This window comes from Lactuca saligna, chromosome 5 (genome assembly GCF_052625555.1).
Source record: "Lactuca saligna cultivar CGN05327 chromosome 5, ASM5262555v1, whole genome shotgun sequence".
Lineage (NCBI taxonomy): Eukaryota > Viridiplantae > Streptophyta > Magnoliopsida > Asterales > Asteraceae > Lactuca > Lactuca saligna.
In genome coordinates, this window is record NC_136421.1 from 187,917,558 (window position 1) to 187,937,423 (window position 19,866).

The 19,866-nt window shown below is 33.4% G+C and overlaps 1 long non-coding RNA gene across 11 annotated transcripts; it reads right to left on the minus strand.

The window, feature by feature from the left end:
* Positions 1-4,627: 4,627 nt before the first annotated feature.
* On the minus strand, positions 4,628-8,555 carry LOC145046144 (uncharacterized). Of its 11 annotated transcripts, none has more exons than XR_013681965.1 (9): positions 8,472-8,555; positions 8,217-8,403; positions 7,538-8,124; positions 7,194-7,343; positions 6,762-7,082; positions 5,926-6,105; positions 5,237-5,307; positions 5,063-5,116; positions 4,628-4,863 (listed from the first exon to the last, which is right to left on the minus strand). It is a non-coding gene; the product is annotated as an uncharacterized LOC145046144 (long non-coding RNA). The 11 variants fall into 11 exon arrangements; XR_013681967.1 differs by having other exon boundaries at positions 7,538-7,859; positions 7,959-8,403; XR_013681962.1 differs by having other exon boundaries at positions 7,194-7,264; positions 7,538-8,403.
* Positions 8,556-19,866: the final 11,311 nt, after the last annotated feature.

Here is a 19,866-nt window from a genome sequence, read left to right on the forward strand (position 1 = left end):
GGTTATAACGTGTGATTTTGTGTACAAAACGATGATACTAAATGAATTTTGAAATATTGTGTAGCTAATAAAAGTATGTTTGTATTTCTTCAATTTAAACAACAATATTTCTCACTTAATATTAGCTTAAATGGCTTACCTTGAAATATTGTATAACTAGGTGAGATTTTACTTAAATACTTACTTTTTACATTAAGTTTGGTATAAAAATATCTCAAACGTCACAACATTTATTTACTTCACTGTATACATCAAAAATGATGTAAATATGTTTGTTTAATAATATTAAAAAAATTAATTTGATATGTCTCACGGAATATTAGCTTATAATAAATATGTGCATGAAACTGAATGGAACAAGTCCAGAAAGATGGAAATTATTTCGGTTTCATACTCCGTGAGAATTTGTATTTTTTTTCCTTGTAGGTTTGAGCACAAAGGAAAGGAGGTCTCATCGAGGCATAGTTGATGTTTTTAGTTTATTTTCTACATGGAATTCTCCTTTTTGGTTGTTTGTTGATAAAAAAATATTAGTTTAATGAGGTTTTCAAGTTTATTTTATGCATGCAATTAGCAAATGCTGTTAATTGTAGGTTGCATAGAGGCATAGTTGATGTTCTTAGTTCATTTCTACATGTAGTGATCTTTTCGAGTTGGTTTTTGAACAAAAGATGTTGGTTTAATGATGTTTTTGATTACATTAGCAAATGCAGTTAAATTTATGATTCATTCCATCCATATTAGTAAATGCAGTGCCTTTAAGTGGTGTTTGGTTTGCAAAATGTTTTTGAAGGAATTGGAATATGTTAAGGAAGTAGAATATGTCAGGAATTGCAATCCAATTCCATATTATGTTTGGTTGACAAGAATGAAATTTGAATCCAATTCCATATTATATTTGGTTGGCACTTGGCAGAAAATGGAACTGAAATAATATTAAATGACAAAATTGTCATATTTTGTTTATTTTTACTTTGTTTTATAACTTATATGCAAAAAATATATTATATAAATAATAAAATTAGTAAATGATGGTGACGGTGGCAGTGATGTTGACGGTGGAAATAGTGGTGATGCTGGCAACAGAGGTGATGGTGGGTAGTAGCGGAGGTGATGACAGTGGTGACGGCAAAGATGATAAGGTCGTAGTGGTGAGTGGTGGTGGAGGTGGAAGGTAGTCTGGTAGTAGAGGTGGTGGTGGTGGCGAGTGATGGTGACGGTGGTGGTGATTGGTGGTTGTGGCGGTGGTGGGTGGTGGTAGAGGTGGTGATGACGGTGATGTGTGGTGGTGGGTGGAGGGTGGTAGTAACGGAGGTACTGATGGCGGTGATGGTGGGTGGCGGTAGAGGTGGTGGTGGTGGTGTGTAGCGGTGGTGGTGGGTGGTGGTGGAGGTGGTTGTGGCGGTGGTGACAAAGGGGTTTCATATGTAGTGTTAGAAGTAAAATGGGTAATATGGTAATATTCAATATTTCTCACTTGAAAGAAATTTTAATTTCTTAAGTTTTTTGATGGAATTTATTTTCTTTCGTTGGAAGGAAAATTTGACTCATTTAGGAATCCAATTCCTTTTGAAAGCTCGAACCAAACAAAAGAAAGTTATAGAATTAGATTCTAATTCCTTCTAATTTCAATGAATTCCAACGAACCAAACGAAACATTAGTTTTTCAATTAGCAGACACATAATAGTTCCATCTAAGTTAACATATGTAAAATGTATAATTTCCAAATTAGAAGCCATAAACACATTAGTCTTTAACCTTGTGTTGAAAAGAATATTTTGTTTACTTCGAAACTTAATGTTGATAGCCACCAAGAAGACCATAAATAACAACTTAAACAATATGAAAGCTTTTTCTGAAAAAAAGAAACAAAAAAACAAAATTGGGTTTAAAAATTAAACAATCTAAAAATATAAAAGACACGCTCGATAAGTAGTTGATAAGTGAAAGCAAAAAATAAAATTAAAATAAAATAAACAAAGGTTTAATTAGATCATTATCTCAAAGTTTTTTTTTGTTAAGCATTACGTAAATGATTTATATTTAACATGTTAAAGAAGAAAGTCGGTTATAACTTATAATTAATTATCACGTCTCATGTAAATTTGATGCCAAAGTCTTAGCACCCTACGTGTTTATACTTCACCCAAATCTTAAGGACACGTTATTAAAATAAAATAAAAAAACGGAAGCTGAGAAATCCACTTACAATTTTTATCTAAATAAAACAACATTTTTACTTTTATTCCCTTAGGAAGCATAATCTCATCTACGGGTGAGCATAGGCGGTTTGATGCGGTTTTTGGCTAAAACCGAACAAAAAACTGCAACTTTGATTTTTTGAAGTTTAGAAACGGCACCATTCGCTTTTATGCGGGTTTTTTTTTCCAGTTTTTTGTAAATTTTTTATTTGGTTTTTGTTTTGCCTTCTTACTAAAACTCAATAACTCAATAAGTTACTTTGACTCGGACGAGGAGTGTTAATCATTTCTTGAGAAACTTTATATACAGATGAGGAGCGCCAAATTGACTAACTTATATGAAACGTGAGAATGATGAATGTTGTATCTCAAAGGTGATCCGGGATATTCTTATAAGGTTAATAAAATTAAAGCCCAAATGATATCTTGGAGATGAACTGATACCACCATCTCTTGGTTTGGAATTAGATGACATAACCACTCATCCAACATGCTTTTAATACTTGAATATAATACGAATTAAATAAAATATTTGTTTTACAGGTAAATGCGATAATGTCAATTATTATATTTATAAAAATTATACTATCATCACTAATATTCTTTATATTTAAATGTTAAAAAATGTAATAAACATTATTTGTTCTTGTAAATATCATTATAAGTATCCTTAAAAATATACATTCATCCTTTGATAAGATTGATATTTATATATATTGAAATTTTAATTGTCATGAGTTGTACGTTCCTACAAATATCAATACTTAATATATATATATATATATATATATATATATATATATATATATATATATATATATATATATATATATACACACACACACACACACATACACCATGCGGTTTGTTTTTTTGTACAAGACTAGAAACCGCACCGCACCGAACAATTTTGGTTTTTGAAAAACTAAAAACTGCACCGTTGGTTTTCCTTTCGGTTTCGATTTGCGGTTCGGTTTTTGCTCACCGCTAACCTCATCGACCTTCGATATAATTTTGTTATTATATATATATATATATATATATATATATATATATATATACACACACACACACACACACACACACACACACACACACTAGCCGTTTACCCGCGCTAAGCGGCGGGTACAACTAATTTCTTTATGAAATTAGTTTCTAGAGACGATTAGTTGTTTTATGCAAATAGTTTACTATATGTAAACAATTATTAGTAAGAGTCATGCTAGCATGAACGAAATCAGTAAGAATTAAAAATAAAAATTTGGGATTCTTTACAAATGTACATGAACACATGATCGACTTTGCATTATTAATACTGCAACACTTTTTATACACTTCGTTTAATGTATAGACTTTAATACTGTTGAATTGTTCGTTACTTTTGTATTGGCACATAATATCTCTATTGATAATGTAACATGTACTTTGTTGTTTCCGACTTGTAACAAATACTTTGTTGCTTGTATTTTTCTTTTCTTTATCCAAACATTAAATTGACCAATTATGTCTTATTGGTACTTATTTATGTCAGAAATTAGATTTAGCACTTATTTAAATTAGTTTTCTTCAGTATGAATAAGATTTATATAAATATTAATTTTTTTTAGAAATAAAGTAATATTAAATAAATTTATTAAATTATATATCGATAAAAATGTACCAAACCACAAAAAGTTTCAACATATTTATTTGGCATGAAATTAACCTCTAAACTTAAAATATATATTCTATTAAGTTTCTTGTTATTTTCTACCACGAGAAGACTATAAATGTTAACTGTGACATATCTATAATAATAACTTTAAAACATGACTATAGACTACTCAATGGCATGGAAAAATACTTTCAAAAATATACTTAAGCATTGTTTGTTGCTAGGGACAAATGAAGGATATAACAACATATCTTTTTATTGGTTTGTTTGTTATAACTATCTACTTTTAATGGGCAATAATCTAATTTTTCAAAATTATGTGGTTGGTTTATAAAAGTAATAACTTCTTTTAGCTAAAAATTTACTTCAAAACTAATGTTATCATTCTACGTTTATTTAACTTTCTAATAACTTAAATCTTTATGTTTGGGTCAAAATAAAAAGTATAGAAACTCTGGGGGTTCTAATGTAACATTTTAATGTAATTTATACAAAACTTTTTAAAAATTATTGTGCAGATGAACATATGTTGGAGGGCTAGAAAAACCCACTATCAATGTTATTTAATCATAAGTAATCTATTTTTTTTAGTTGTCTCAAATAAATGTTAAATTTCAAATCGGTAATCGGTAATCGGTAATGTGGTATTAATTCAAATCATCTTCAACTAACCAAAATATGGATCCCACCTACTTTACCTAATTTTACTGCAACATGCTCAAATTTATTTTCTGACTTTGAGCTTGGATTTTGCTTTCAATTAATGTTTGATAAAATTCTAAATATTACATTACAAATCTCTGCTCTTAAAAATCATTTATATCGAAAACGATTACATAAAAATAAACTCAAAATCATATTTGTTTTGTCATTTTGAATACAAATTCACTACCATAAAAACACATCAATCCAAAAACTTCAAGTTCTCTTTTCTATACCTTTTTTCCTTTTTAAACCTGTAAATAAAAAACAGTTGTTATCTACTTCGTTTTTTCTCCTTCTTGAACCTGAGAGTGAAATACATAAAATATTACATATTCCTATTAAACATGTTATTACAATCAAACCGTATAAAGTAGAAATGATTTACCTAACTAATGAGGTGATCATAATAAAATTAACAGGCAATAGGACAAAACCAATCAAAAAAGTAAAATAAGTAGTTTTTAAAAAAGGACTACTAAATCTAAACTTAAAGCAACTTACTTGGTCACTTGGAGAAATATTATGTTGTTTAAGCCAGATATTTGAGACAGCCAACTGAAACAAATCCCAAGAAAAAAGTGAAGTTGACGAATTAGTACCACTTAAGATTGGTAAATGATTAAAAAGGGTAAAAAGGTAAATGCAGATATGAAAATGACCATGTGATGGTAGAACCTGATGTTTAAGCATGAAATGATGGTAGGACACAAAGACGGTGATGAAAGTACAATGTTTTAAATAGAGATCTGAAACAAATTGGTTAATATGTGTCAACAAATGAAAAAAAAATCATGTCCAGGAACAAACCATAAGTCAAAAAGAACCACAAAAAATGAAGATAAGAACTAAAATATCATAAATTTAATTAAAAAGAAAATAAGCCCATGAACCCTCAAAATATGAGCAACATTGTACAAAGATGTATGTATTATGCTATCTTGGGTGATGTAAGATCTGATCTGGAACACCCTTGAGTTTTATGGACTTATGGTTGCTATTTTGGCAAGTTTCAAAAACTTGGACCATTTTACCCCCAGTTTGTCAAAACATGTTGAAGATCCACCTCTTTTGCCAACATTATCAATTGGAAACATAAGAGTTTTTAGAAAAATCATTCCATAATATTTAGATGTCAAAATGAGGGGCATTTTTAGATAGAAGGAAAATTAGAAAAATACATCTTTTACCCATTAAGCAATGCTTATGAAGGGCATGGTAAAAAAGGGTAAAATGCCATCAAATTCTAATACTTAAGGAAGGCTGATTTATAATTTTCACCTCAAAACTAAAATAAAAAAATATTGGTCAGAAACCTATAGAAATATGGATCCAGTTCAAAAGTAGTGTAGAGTAAACAATTTTACCTATTATCCACAATTGGAGGCAATATATTTGACCCATAGTCACATAGTTTGTGGTACCTTCCGGTCCGGGAACGAGGATCGGGAACGCGATTCGTTAGGTTAAGATGTATCGGGTACGGTGGGGGTATGCTCATTTCGGTACGTTCCAGTACGGTGTACCATATAAGCCGATACATGTACCTAATTGAAAACAGAATTCTGGTGCACTTAGAAAAAAACATAAACAAATTATATTAAAAAAACATAAACAGATTATATTAAAAAACAATTCAAAACAGAATTCCAGAATTTTAGTCATAAACCTAAACCTGATGTTAAAACATAAAAAATAGAACTCCAACTTCACTTAGAAAAATAGAAACAGATTAAGCTAAACAAAATCATTATCCTTGCCAAGATCAACAAAGTTTCCAGGGGCTTCTGTTTCACTGTCTTCTAGAAGAGTAAAAATCTTTCCAAAAACCATTTCAAAGAAGAAAAGAAATACTGAATAGTATAAGAAAAAAAAAGGAAGAATGAATACAGCGTATTGGAAGAATACAGGGGAAAGCAGATATCGATTGTGATGTTGGTGAAATTAGTAACATCATATGTAATAAATTGAATCGATGGATGTTGGAGGAATCAGATGTGAGAATTGAAAGCATTGGAATCGATGGACTTTAATCAAGCGTCGACATGTTTTTCACAGGAAAAGTATTTCCCGCCAAAACACAAAATCGGCGTTCCAGACACAAAATTGGCGATCCCAATCGCGTTTTAGTGCAATAAAATTCGTCAAAATCACGTTCCCAGTAGTGAATCGGAGAATAGAATGGATCGCAAGGAAGCCGTACCAAAGAGCGTTTCGGCTGGCGATTGGTACGAAATTGTACCGCGTTTGGGAACGGGGCATTCGTAACGTGGATCGTGGCTATATTGGCGATCCTTGTGACTATGATTTGACCTCTTTTCTCTATTTTCATCAAAAGATTAGAGAAATTAAATGGTTACACTCTTACCACGTGAATTAATAATGTTACCTGCAGTAAAATTTGCAGGTTACCTGAATTTTTTTTTTTCAGTTGAAGAAAGTAGAAATTCAAAAAAAAAAAAAAAAAAACTTTAGTGCATTCAACCATCACAATGGCGGGGCAACTTTTAATCTCCTTGAATCGCTTCACATCAAATAGATGAAAAAGAATCAAGAAACAATAAAGATTTGTTGGATTTCTGATTAGTATACAATATAAAGAAGAAACTAACAGAAATGGAAATAAAAAGCTAACCATCATCCATTTCCTCATTTCATAAAATTCCCAAATGCTATGAGGATTCAGATATGTGCAAGCTCTAACTTCTGATGTATATAAAAAAAACATAAAGGAAGACGAAGAAACATGATTAACATCAACAATGCTCTCCAAAACACATAATACCTAATAAAAAATAAAGTTAATTTCAGCCATGGATGATAGGAAAAATTAAAAAGAAGAATACAATCTTGGGTAAAACATTAGTGAAGCTGCACATGATACATAAGTTACCTGATGTATGAAAAAGGCAAATGCCCTAAGTTCTAATGTATAAAAAATCACAGGGAAGTAGAAGATAACATAAACTAATTTCATACCTTAACATCGGCAGCCTTCTTCACTTGTCTTCCAATAAGACTTCAAAAAATCAGTGCAAATACACACACAAAAACATATATATACACACAAACAGAAAGAACAGGTGGTGACGGTGACAGCAATAAACCACCAAGAAACTTACTCTAGAGTTAGCTTACTGAACTCAATGAGAAATTTATAGAGAAGGGATATTCCGTGGCTAGAGATAGTTGGTAGTCGAAGGTGGAGGAGGTGAGCCCTAAGAATGCGTGAAGTGCGAGTTTTGATTTATTCCAATTTGAATGATTCTCCCAACTTTAAACATGAATCATTCAACTTCAGCTAAAAATGGGGAAACGCCGAGATATGAGGAATCTGATTAAAATTTGAATCTCATAACGGATTAGTGACGTTGCTAGGTTTTTGGATAGAATGACCCACCACCATAGTCGGACCTTCAACAAAATAGAACACCACCGTGATCCATAATCGAATGCATCCACTCAAGCCACTACATAGCCACATGTCGTAGAAGGGAGAATCGGTGGTGGTGATGTCGGGGGTTAGAGACTGTAAAGGTTGTTGCTCTTCTGGTCATGTGATTCTCCTTCAATTGTACCAAACCCATATCTGATCTTCAAAACTCAAAAAGCAGTACAAAATGGAACCCAAAATTGCTAAATATTAAAAAAAAAATACCTGCCTTCAATGGACATGCCTTAAAATCTTTGAGAAAGCAACAACATCCTTTGTGAGGAAGAAACAAAAAACAAACTTCGCTTCGATGACTCTACGTTAGATCCAGATTGACGATTTACAGGTTGACACATTACGTCCATTCTGCGATCAGTTTGGTGGGTGTTTTAACAACAAAGTTGCGGATTAGCTGAGAATTCAAACGGAAAAATTCAGGTCTAAGGAGAACAATAGAGATAATTAAGGAAAAAGACTCACGCTAAATCAATGTGATGAGTGACTCAAGTGAACTTCTATTCGAATATGTCTTCAATTTTATATGAGCAATGAACAGAAACAACTACATATGGGGAATGCCGAGATAAAGGAATGATCAAGGTCAAAACTTAATAAGAGGACGTTGACTTTTTCAATGGTTGACCAAATAATTTTAGGATAATGTCATAAAAAATCTTAAGTTTGGCAGAAAATGTTGGTTTTACCCTTCGGCAGATTTTTGGTTCATTTATACCGCAAACTTGTCATTTTTTTGTCGGTTTTGCCCTTGTTACCTGCAATAGCAGGTTTCCAGGTTATTATGAATTATTTTTTGCGAAAAAACCCTTAAGTTTACAAATATTTTGCAAAAAAACCCTTAAGATTATAAACATATAAAATATAAATATATATTCAAAATTTTATAAAACTAAATAGTTTTCTACTGAAACATATTTTTAGCTTTATGTACGGTAAATTTTATATTTGTTTGATATAAAGTTTTTATATTTAAATTTTAAAAAAGTTACCTAGTTTTATCAAAATTTAAATATTTATTAATTAATACTTAAACTTTTAAAAGTAACATTAAAAAACGTCTGTTAGCTAATAATAATATAACATTAGTGACATTCAATTAATTTTTTTTTAAAAGAAAAATAAAAATATTTTATATGTTTAAAAGGTTTGAATTTCAGAAATAATAAACTATCATATTTTATATAAAAACAAATATATTTATATAATAAATTAGACAAATATATTTATATTTTATATGTTTAAAATGTTTATATTTATTTTTGATGTTTAACATGTTTATGATATTTTTATAAAAAAATATGATAATATTATTATGTATTTAAACATATAAAAAATACGATATGTTAGTATTTCTGAAATACAAACCTTTTAAACATATAAAATATTTTTATTTACCTTTTAAAAAAATTAATTGAATGTACATGATACCATATTATTCATAATAACTATTTTAGCATAATTACTTATTAACTAACAAATGTTTTTTAATTTTGTTTTGAAAAGTTGAAGTATTAATTAAGAAATATATTCAAATTTTGTTAAAACTAGGTAAGTTTTTTAAAATTTAAATATAAAAAGTTTATATCAAACAAATATAAAAGTTACCGTATGTAAAGCTAAAAATATATTTCAATAGAAAACTATTTAGTTTTATAAAATTTTGAATATATATTTATATTTTATATGTTTATAATCTTAAGGGTTTTTTTGCAAAATATTTGTAAACTTAAGGGTTTTTTTGCAAAAAAATAATTCATAATAACCTGGAAACATGCTATTGCAGGTAACAAGGGCAAAACCAACAAAAATATGACAAATTTGCGGTATAAACAAACAAAAAATCTACCGAAGGGTAAAACCGATATTTTTTGCCAAACTTAAGGCTTTTTATGACATTATCCCATAATTTTATTGCTTAATGTTGTTGTAAATGCTGTTTTAAGGGGTCTACCTCTTAAAATTGAGCATTTTAGGCTAAATGCTTATTAAAGTATATATATATATATATATATATATATATATATATATATATATATATATATATATATATATATATATATTAAATACAAATTACTATTCATTTGGTTTTTACTTTGAACCAAAACTACCAAATTTATATTATATTATGATTTTTATAGCATTTGATACTAAAAGTAAATAAAATGCTATTTGGAAATAGGAATTTTGATTTTCTTATAGCAAAACTTTTATATTTTAATTTTTTCCCTTCAACTAATTTTGAATTAATTATTTTCATCCTTAATTACTATAAAGTGATATTATTGCTATTTTGTAAGTTGCGATTAAGATCTTTTATTATATTTTAAAGTAATATTTTATGTCTCTTATATAATTTGTTTTTATAGTTTTCGTTTTCATTAATATTAATTTTCATTAATTTTTTTTTGAGAAAATTACAAATTTAGCCAAAAAAACCCTAATTACTTTGTGGAAAATAGCAAAAAAAAACCAAATTATTGCATTTTTAGTTACCAAAATCACACATTTGCGATTTCGCCAAGCCATCTATGAAACGTATCACAAATAGCAAATTAGGGTTAGATTTTGATCCTTGTACAAGAAAATTTCTCTGTATAAACTCGTAAAAACCCATTTAGTGAAATTCAAACTACAATGCCATGTAAGTTCATACTTTCATACATTGCAATTCAAGTCGAAACAACCTCATACAAGTCCAAATCTCGATCCAATAAACCATGTCCAATCATTTTTGGGATCTAACTCATGAACTCTCAACCCAAATCCCTCATTGGACCAAGACTTCTTTATTGGGCCCTATTGGGTCGATAACTTCCCCTTTTGGTCTTGTTGGGCCGATAACCCCCTCTTTAGGCCCTAATGGGCTGAAAACTTTTATTAAAGATTGTATTGGGCTGAAAATCCATACTTGGGCCTTAGTTGGACCCAGAACTCCCATTTTTAGGCCTTTTAACAAAAAAAACCTCTTATTAAGCATCAATGGGCTAAAGATCTTTATTGGGTCAAACCAAACCAAAGCCCACAAATATTTTTGGGCCAACCTTGGGACGAGAACCCTTTTGGGCTCGGTTATAGGTTAATTAAAAAAAAGAAAAAAATGAAAAGAAAAAGATAACTTACCATGCTACCTCACTTTTACACCACACATAACAAAGCTATGGACTTGCATGTATCCATGCATGCTCCCATCAAAATTGAAATAAGTCAGCTCTTCCCTCTCTCCCTCTTATCTCTCAGCCATACACATACAAACACACACACACACACACACTCCACAAATCTCATCTTCTTAATTTAACTCTCTAAAACATTCCACTTCTCCTCTCCAAAAAATTCCGTGTGGGTGCATACAATTGGTGAAGTTCCTTCAAGCAATCTCAAGAACTTAGTAAGTACATGTCAAACTCAAAGTGATTTGTTTCATTTTTATACAAAAACCTTCCATTTACACACTTTTGTTGTGTGTTAAACTCTTAGAAACACCACCATTTAAAGAATCTCACAAGGAACACAAGCTAGACTCAAAATTTCTTCACCTTCTTCTTCTACATCTTAAAAATCCTCAAAGTGATCTTCATACCCCAATCTTTTCATGTTTTTCATACTCTTTGGGGGGGGGGGGGGGGGGATACAAGTCAAAATCTCGTTTGGGTATTTGCATGAACATGGAGTTTATCTCATACAACTTCATACAAATAATGGGAAATGTTTTTGTTAACATATATATTGCATCAATACTTGTGGATAAGGGATATACCCTCAAAAATGGCAAAAATGAGTGTTGGATTCAAACATGTGTAACTTAAACTTAACCCTCAACTTTCAACAGAAAAGTTATGGTCCATTTACGGACTGGTTTGACCACCTTGAAGTTAATATTTTTCAAAACTGTTTTACATGCAAATAGATTAGGTTTATACCTTTCTAATGATTACTCTCACGCGTTCATACGATTTTTGGCGATTTTCACAAAACTTCCTATCAAATTAGGAATAATTTCAGACCGTTCTGTGAAGATGAACATTTTCACACTGGTTTGAGGCAATTAAAAATTATAACAATAATTGTGAACAAAGTAGACTCATTTTTCAAACTCTCAGAGTTTACGGATCCAAATTTCGACTCACGATGATTTTTCTAAATTTTTTCTAAAAACAGGGACAGAAAAGTCAAAAAACAAGAAATTGTCTTTATCATACTAAATGTTTTATACTTGTGTTTAGATATAAGTTTATAATTTATAATCTATTAAAACATCTAGATATGATAACTTGCATGTTCTTATATATTGGATTATATAAATAGTTTCAACTACACTAGATATACTCAAGTCGTTTTACTAGAAAGAGGAGTCATAGTTCAAGTAAATCAGTTAATGCTCTAGTGAGATATTTCTTCATCGTACCTACGTAGTGTACACCGTAAATCCTGTAGTTATAACCAGAGTCTCATGGAGGGAGAGCGGGGTAATTGTGTATAGATCTATACGGGGTTGACACCTCCATACCCGAGCTGCTCACTACAGCTAGACGGGCCAGTCTAGGGTGAGAAATATCTTACCGAACCGACGTCTGAAGAACGTCATGACAGGCCTCTAGTCGCATCAAGTATGGTTGTAACGACTCACATAAGGATTAACCCATTATCTCGGTTTACGGGAAGCTTACGCTTTATTATTTTTATAAAAAGAAATAGAACTATATACTATCTTCGGTATAACATTCAAATACATCTTGGTCTTAGGGTTTAAGACTGTTGGATAAGGTGTCTAAGTCCATAACTATATTTGGTATGTACTTGACTCGAGAGTAGCATGGTCCATTTGGGTTGCATGACATTGGAACAATTTTAAGGATGGACTTTTGAGAAAAGGTTATTTATGATTTATTAATATATTATAAGTTCTAATATATTAATATGAAATCATATTATTTAACTAGTATTGATCAAGAATTAATTTGGAATTAATTTTGAGATTAAAAGAGACTAATTAAATATGTGGGGATTGATTGTGTAAATTTTTCATTCTTATAAAGTGGGCTAGTGATCCATAAGTTCTTCATGTGGGCCAAACCATGTGGTGACCCATGGATACTCCATGGAGGTTAAAACCCATGGAGCATGAGGAATGTGGAAAGTCATGCACATTAGGGTTTCCATGGTGTAACCCTAATCTAGCCTCACTATATAAGACACCCCATGGTTCATGAAATCGGCCACTTAGAGTGAAAAAAAGAGGGCTAGCCGATTTTAGTGTGCAAACATGCTTCTCTCAAGTTCTTCCAATTGTTGGTGGTGTTGTGTGAAGCATTTGAGGCATCACACTTGGGGTGCTAGGCTGTAAAAGGTTCAAGGAATCAAGCTACAAGAAAAGGTATGTATTCTAACTAGGTTTTGTTATTCTAGTACCAATGATTTTATGCTAGTTAGGCCAAAGCTTTGAAAAATCATTTTGCATGTATAATTAGAGAAAACATAGTTCCTAAAGCTTTTAGGGTTGTATGTGCACCTTAGGGTATAAGACTACAGTTCAGATTTAAGAAAATATTGGATTTTCTGGAACCACTCATCACTACTTGATAAGGAAAAGATACACAGGATTTACCTTTAATTTTAGTTTACTTATAAGAAAATATTGGATTTTCTGGAAAAGTACGCTCTACATTTTCAAACAAAAGAAAACAAAAAACATGCATGCATATATTCACGGCAAAGTACATTGATTTGAACATCCTTATTGCATTAAGTTTTCTAATCTTACACAAATTGAACGAATAACTTCCACCTATGGGAACATTTCCATATTCCCATTTTGACTATCACTTATGAACAAGAGTTGCCTCTTTTCAGAACATGTCAATATGGTCCTTTCTAAAAATTTACACCATACTTCCAATTGTCCCCGAGCAACCAATCTTTGGTAAACCTTAGATTGTCCTCGACAATTGCTTAATCATTTTAGTCATATCCAATTCTAGACTTTTCTCCTCTTAATGCCGTGAGCATTTGGAAAATTTAGAGCAAATGAATATTATAGCACATGCAATCAATCCTATATCTGAAGCATATGGGACATAATTCATGATGTCTCACATAAAGACATGATACTAGACCAGTCTTTTTGCTATAATATTTCAATTTCTATTTGCCAAGTTGTCACACCCCAAAACCGAGAACGGCAGAAACGTTCTGGGGCGGAGGACGTCATGTAAAGTATCACAACACAGTATAATAGCAAACAAGTAAACAACATCATACATTGCATTAAATATATAATTTTAATACAAGTGTGTTCTGTACAGTTATAGACACCAAAAATGTAAATAAAAATAATAAGATGACTCTTGAATGCGCTCCATCTTCTCAAAAGTTGGCCTCGATACCTTTCTACTGATGACCTGAGAATACAAGTTATTTTGAAAGAGTTTATCAACATTAAAGCTGGTGAGTTCATAAGTATTTAGTGTCAGTGTTTGTATCAAAACGTTTGAATGTGGTTTGAAGTACGAGTTTGTAACAGTTTGTCATAAAAGTATATGAAGGTTTGTAAGTGTTTGTAAAAGTTTGTAACTCATTGAAAATCCTATATTTTCTACTAAAAGTAGCCTCCTACCACTGCATATGTAACAACCCGAAGTTGTTCATCGCCAAAACCCGTTCTACCCGAAAAATTCGCCGTTATCAAATTCGTTCCGTTTTCACTTTGGGTTAAATTATTTAAACTTATATGTTCATTTTAATTTAATGAGTGTCTAAACCACTTAGGAACTCATGTAATTAACCCAAAATATTTATTTTCGTAAGTTTTAGAAACGTCCCCGCCGGGTGACGGTAACTTAATCGGGTGCGACCAAAAGCCGCGTTTAACGTCGGTATCGGGTAGAATTCCACCGTATCCAAGTTTTAGGACCTATATAAACATGTTTAAGCACTCATTTGAAGCTTTTTCTTCCTCTCTCTACCCTCTCTCTCTAACCTCTCTCCTAAATCCAAGATTAAGGGTCCAAAACTCAAATTTAAGGCCTCAAATCTCTAAGGTACTTTCCCTAGCTTGTTATGTATCATCCCTAGCTTTCAAATTTGAGGTCAAAGCATGAATTAGGACCATATTCATGAGTTTACGTCCATAGAACCATCCTAGGCCGTAAACTCATATAACATGGGTTTTGGAGCACAAAAACCCTTCCTAAACACTATTGGACCTTAGATATGGCTAGATGGCATCATGGAATGGACTTGTAACATTTTAAACTTGGATTTTGAGACATTTGAAGGAGTTTACGGCCAAGGCACAAGCTTGGGCCGTAAACTCATGTAAATGGGGTTTTTAAGCCCTAAAACCCTTCCTAAACACAAATGGACTTTAGATATGGCTTAATAGCTTCATGGAAAGGACTTATAACATTTAAAACATGGTTTTTGATGGATTTGAAGGAGTTTACAGCCAAAGCACAAGCTTGGGCTGTAAACTCATATTTATGGGGTATTCTTGACCTTAAACCCTTTCAAATCACTAGTATGGCTTAGATATGATGTTGGGCTGAAGATTATTTTGAAGTGTTGCGTCGTTGGGCTCGATAGTTTATTTATTTTGTATTCCGGTTTGGGCATGTCCAACCGTGAGCCCATTATGTTTAATATAAAAGTATATGCTTGCATGCATATTAGGTTAATGATTTTAGCGATTCATCTAGAGCATAACGATAGCATTTACAGGTTTCTTTAATCGTTCTTGTAACCTACCATTCCTCTACAGTCGATGTTCTTAATCGAGCTCTTCTGAGGATTTTGTTTAATCATTCGACACGTTTGATTCACTCTTGTCTCGTTCTTATTTTCGTGTTCTTACAGTTTTATATTTACTTACTTGTTCAAGATCTAATCGATCTTCATAGTTTAAAGGTTTTTTAAATCACAACAATTGGTATCAGAGCAGGAGGCTGTGTAATCAATACACATCTTTTCTGTGAAAAGGTTTCAATTAGGGTTTTTCCGCAACTACCGATATTTATTGAGCCGTCATCTCATTATTGACGTATCTTTATATTTAATGTTTTGCCCTAATCTGCTTTATTACAAGTCTGATCTTTGAACAGGTTTTTACGATTATAATGGACGAGTCGCAATCAAATCCAATCAATATTTCTAACAGCATCGGGTCAACCACGAAGATTCCAATTCTATACACCCATGACTATGAAGTATGGGCGCATCACTTCGAAGACTACGTGATTGGATCTGAGGATAATGGGTACCTCATATGGGAAGCCATCATTAATGGACCGTTTTCTCACTCTGCAATGTCCAGGACTATTAAGACACAAAAGGAGTACAATGATCTGCTAAAGGATGTGAAGGATATTGCACAAGATGAAAAGGACAAATTCCAGTGCAATATCAAGGCGTTAAGGTTGATCAGATTCGCCCTTCAGTCCGACACCTTCAGGTTGGTCAGCTCATGCACGACGGCAAAGGAAGTTTGGGATAGACTTCGCGAACTGTATTCTACAGACGAGGATCTTGAACATTCTATCCAAACCTTGCTCTTATCTGAGTTTGGAGAATTCAGGCAAGGAGCCGAAGAAACTGTGACCCAGACGTTCGATCGCTTCAATCATCTTCTCAGTAAGATGATCAAACATGACATCGAAAGGAAGCTTATCGAGCAGAAGGTTACGTTCTTAAATGGTCTGAGGTCTGAATGGAGAGCAGTGGTGTCTACAGTCAAAGCCCATGAGCAGTTTAAATCATACTCTTTGGCGAAACTGGTGGGTATTCTCAAATCCCAAGAGAAGATTGTGCTGCAGGAGAAGAACGTTGTCTCAAGCCTTGGTTCGTTGGCCCTCCTATCAAAAAGTAAAGCTGTGATGGAGGATGAAGACCTCAACTTGGAGGAGTATGACCTCACGTATGAGGATTATGCTATGATGGTGTCCAATCCCAAGAGGTTCATAAAGAAGAGATTCCCCAGCAATAAAAACCGAAACTGGCAGGGGAGCTACAGTTCAGAAAAGGTGAACAATGAACCGAAGGTTGAGGAGCCCAAGAAGGAACCGAAGGTGGATGGTGATTCCGGAGTAAGCTGTTACTACTATGGTGGGAAAAACCACTATGCTAAGGATTGTGTCCTTAAGAAGATGGCTGAAAAGGATGATGGAAAGGATGAGGAAGCTGTGTTGCAGAAAAGGCTGGATGAGTTGAGAAAGAAGAAGTCTACCGCTAACCCTTCTATTAATGCTCTTATTGTGCAGGGTTCGGTTAATGATGACGAGTTCGGTAGCACGGAAGTTTGGTCTACCGACTCAGAAGACGATGAAGTGAGGAAGCCTACTCATGGAAAGGCTTATGTGGCAAAGGAGGAGAGCAGTGAAGGAAGATGCTTCATGGTGTCTGATGTATCTCAGATGAGGGGATACAACACCGATGGTGGAAGCGATGGACCGAAGGGGCAGGAGGACATGTGCTTTACGGCCAAACCACTCAGCCAACAGTTCAATGAGCTTGATGAACTGATAAAGAAGGTACAATCGGTTTTCATTTCGTCTAAAGTACCACAATCCTCATATGAGAAAGAACTAAAAAACGTTAATACAAGAATTTCTCATCTAGATAGTAGCTTAACTCAAACTCGAGTCACCAATTCTAACCTAACTGATCAATTAAGCAGGGTGTCTTCGAAGAGTGAGGAGCGGCGGATGTGGATCGAGTTGAAGGAGTCTGAATTAGTTAAAATAAAAGACGAAAACATTTATTTACAAAGAGACAATTTGAAGTTGTTAAAACAGCGAAATGTTTTTTGTTTAATTGCAAAACGTCTATATTCTAATATTACTCAGCTTCACTTGGACTGTGAAATAGGCCAAAAGATCCATCGCATGATTTTTCCCTTCCTTGAGTTTAAGGAGGATGAAATCGATGCTGAAGCCTATAATTGTGAGAGTGTGATATCGTCTGATGATGTCAATCCGACCTACATGTATGGACTGGACAAAATTGAATCCTTCATTAAATCCAAGGACCACAAAGACATGCTTAAAAATCTTTTGGATGAAAATGATAGACTTAAACTGAGAACCGATACCATACAAAAATTTGACTCTTTAAACGCCAACGTAAGCTCAGAAAACAAAATTGATGTTGAAAATGCATCTGAGCTTAACGAAGACGACAACATGAGTGAAATTTCTGTAGAGGACACGGTTGACTGCTCAGAATTTGTTAAAAGCGAACCTGAAAACCACAAGAATCTTATTTCTGAAAATTCAGTGGAGTTCGCCCGATTGTCCCAACAAAAGTCCCCGATCTTAGCAGAGAAAGCAGTTGTGTATCAAAAGGTCAGAACCACTCCTAATCAAGTATACAAGGTCACCGGAGTTACCGAACATCAGACGGCTAAACTCACAGCTATTGTAAACGAAGACAATGCTGATGGCTGTGATGAGTACTTCTGGTCAGCTCCTATAGATAACGCAAAAGAAACAGTGGGCTTATCTGAAAGGACCTCCTGGATGAGTAAAGGTAGATACATACCTGAACCCTTGAATAAGCCAGATAATTTCGATGAGCCAAGCACCAATGGTACGAAAGACATTCCTCAGGAGGATGAAAGTTCGGCAAAAGAAGACGTTCCCTCTACTCCCTCAGCTCAAAGTAAAACTCCTTCAGTTCAAAAGGAACCAGACGAGGAAAAACCGAAAAAGAAGGCAAATATTCATCATCAACCAAAGCAGATGAGGAATAAGAAACGTGAGAGGAACCAAAGATACAGGAAGAATCTCTCTGAAAGGAGGCAATTCTGGCAATCCCAGAATGCATACTTCTCACATCAAGACAAGAATCTGAAGTATGAAAACAATCCTGTCGGAAAGCCTGAGAGTCACAATAACCGAAAGCCAAGGTTCGGTTCACAAGAAAATACCAACCGAAAGCAAAGGTTCGGTTCAAAGAACGATTCCAACCGAATGCAAAGGCTCGGTTCTGAAGTCAAAAGAGAACGAAACTCTAAGGTCAGTCCCTCCAATGATCAAAAGAAAAAGGGTCACCTAGAGTCTCCAGCCAAGAAGTCCTCTCAATCCAAACCCACTCCTTCCAGTTCTTCTAATTCTTCCACTTCCACTAATTCATCTCCATCTTGCTCTAAAGCTAATTCTGTTCGTTCTCAAACATCTCATTCGTCAGCTGAACAAAAGGGCGAACAGAAGGTCAATGAATCCAAACCAGAGTCCAAACCGAACGCACCCAATCCTAATAAGATAAAAGTCTTTACCATTAAAAAGAAAGATGAAACAACACTTATAAAACGAACATATCTTGTTGACATCTCTCTAACGGTTCCTGTTCCCATGAAAAGCTCACGTGGACCCAAGAAACTTTGGGTTCCTAAATCTGCTTAATTTTTGCAGGTTATAAGTGACGAGCAGTTCGACGAAGAATGGTACATCGATAGTGGCTGCTCACGTCACATGACAGGGAGGAAAGAGGAGCTCAGGGAATATAGATCTCTTGCAAATGGTGGCAATGTCAAGTTTGGAAATAACTCTTTCGGCACCATAAAGGGATACGGTATAATAACAAATGGTGACTTTACTATAAGGAAGGTGGCTTATGTGGAAGGACTCCAACACAACCTCATTAGTGTATCTCAGCTTGTTGGAGGTACAGGGCTCAAAGTCTCATTCGATGATGAAGGTTCTGAAATTATTGAGAAGAAGACAAAGAAGGTGATTCTCAAGTCGGAGCGAAAGGGTGAAATGTTTCCTCTAAACATGAAACCCATCAAAGGAAACCCAGCTATATGCTTGTTATCAAAAGCTCAATCTGACGAAAGCTGGTTATGGCACCGAAGACTCTCTCATCT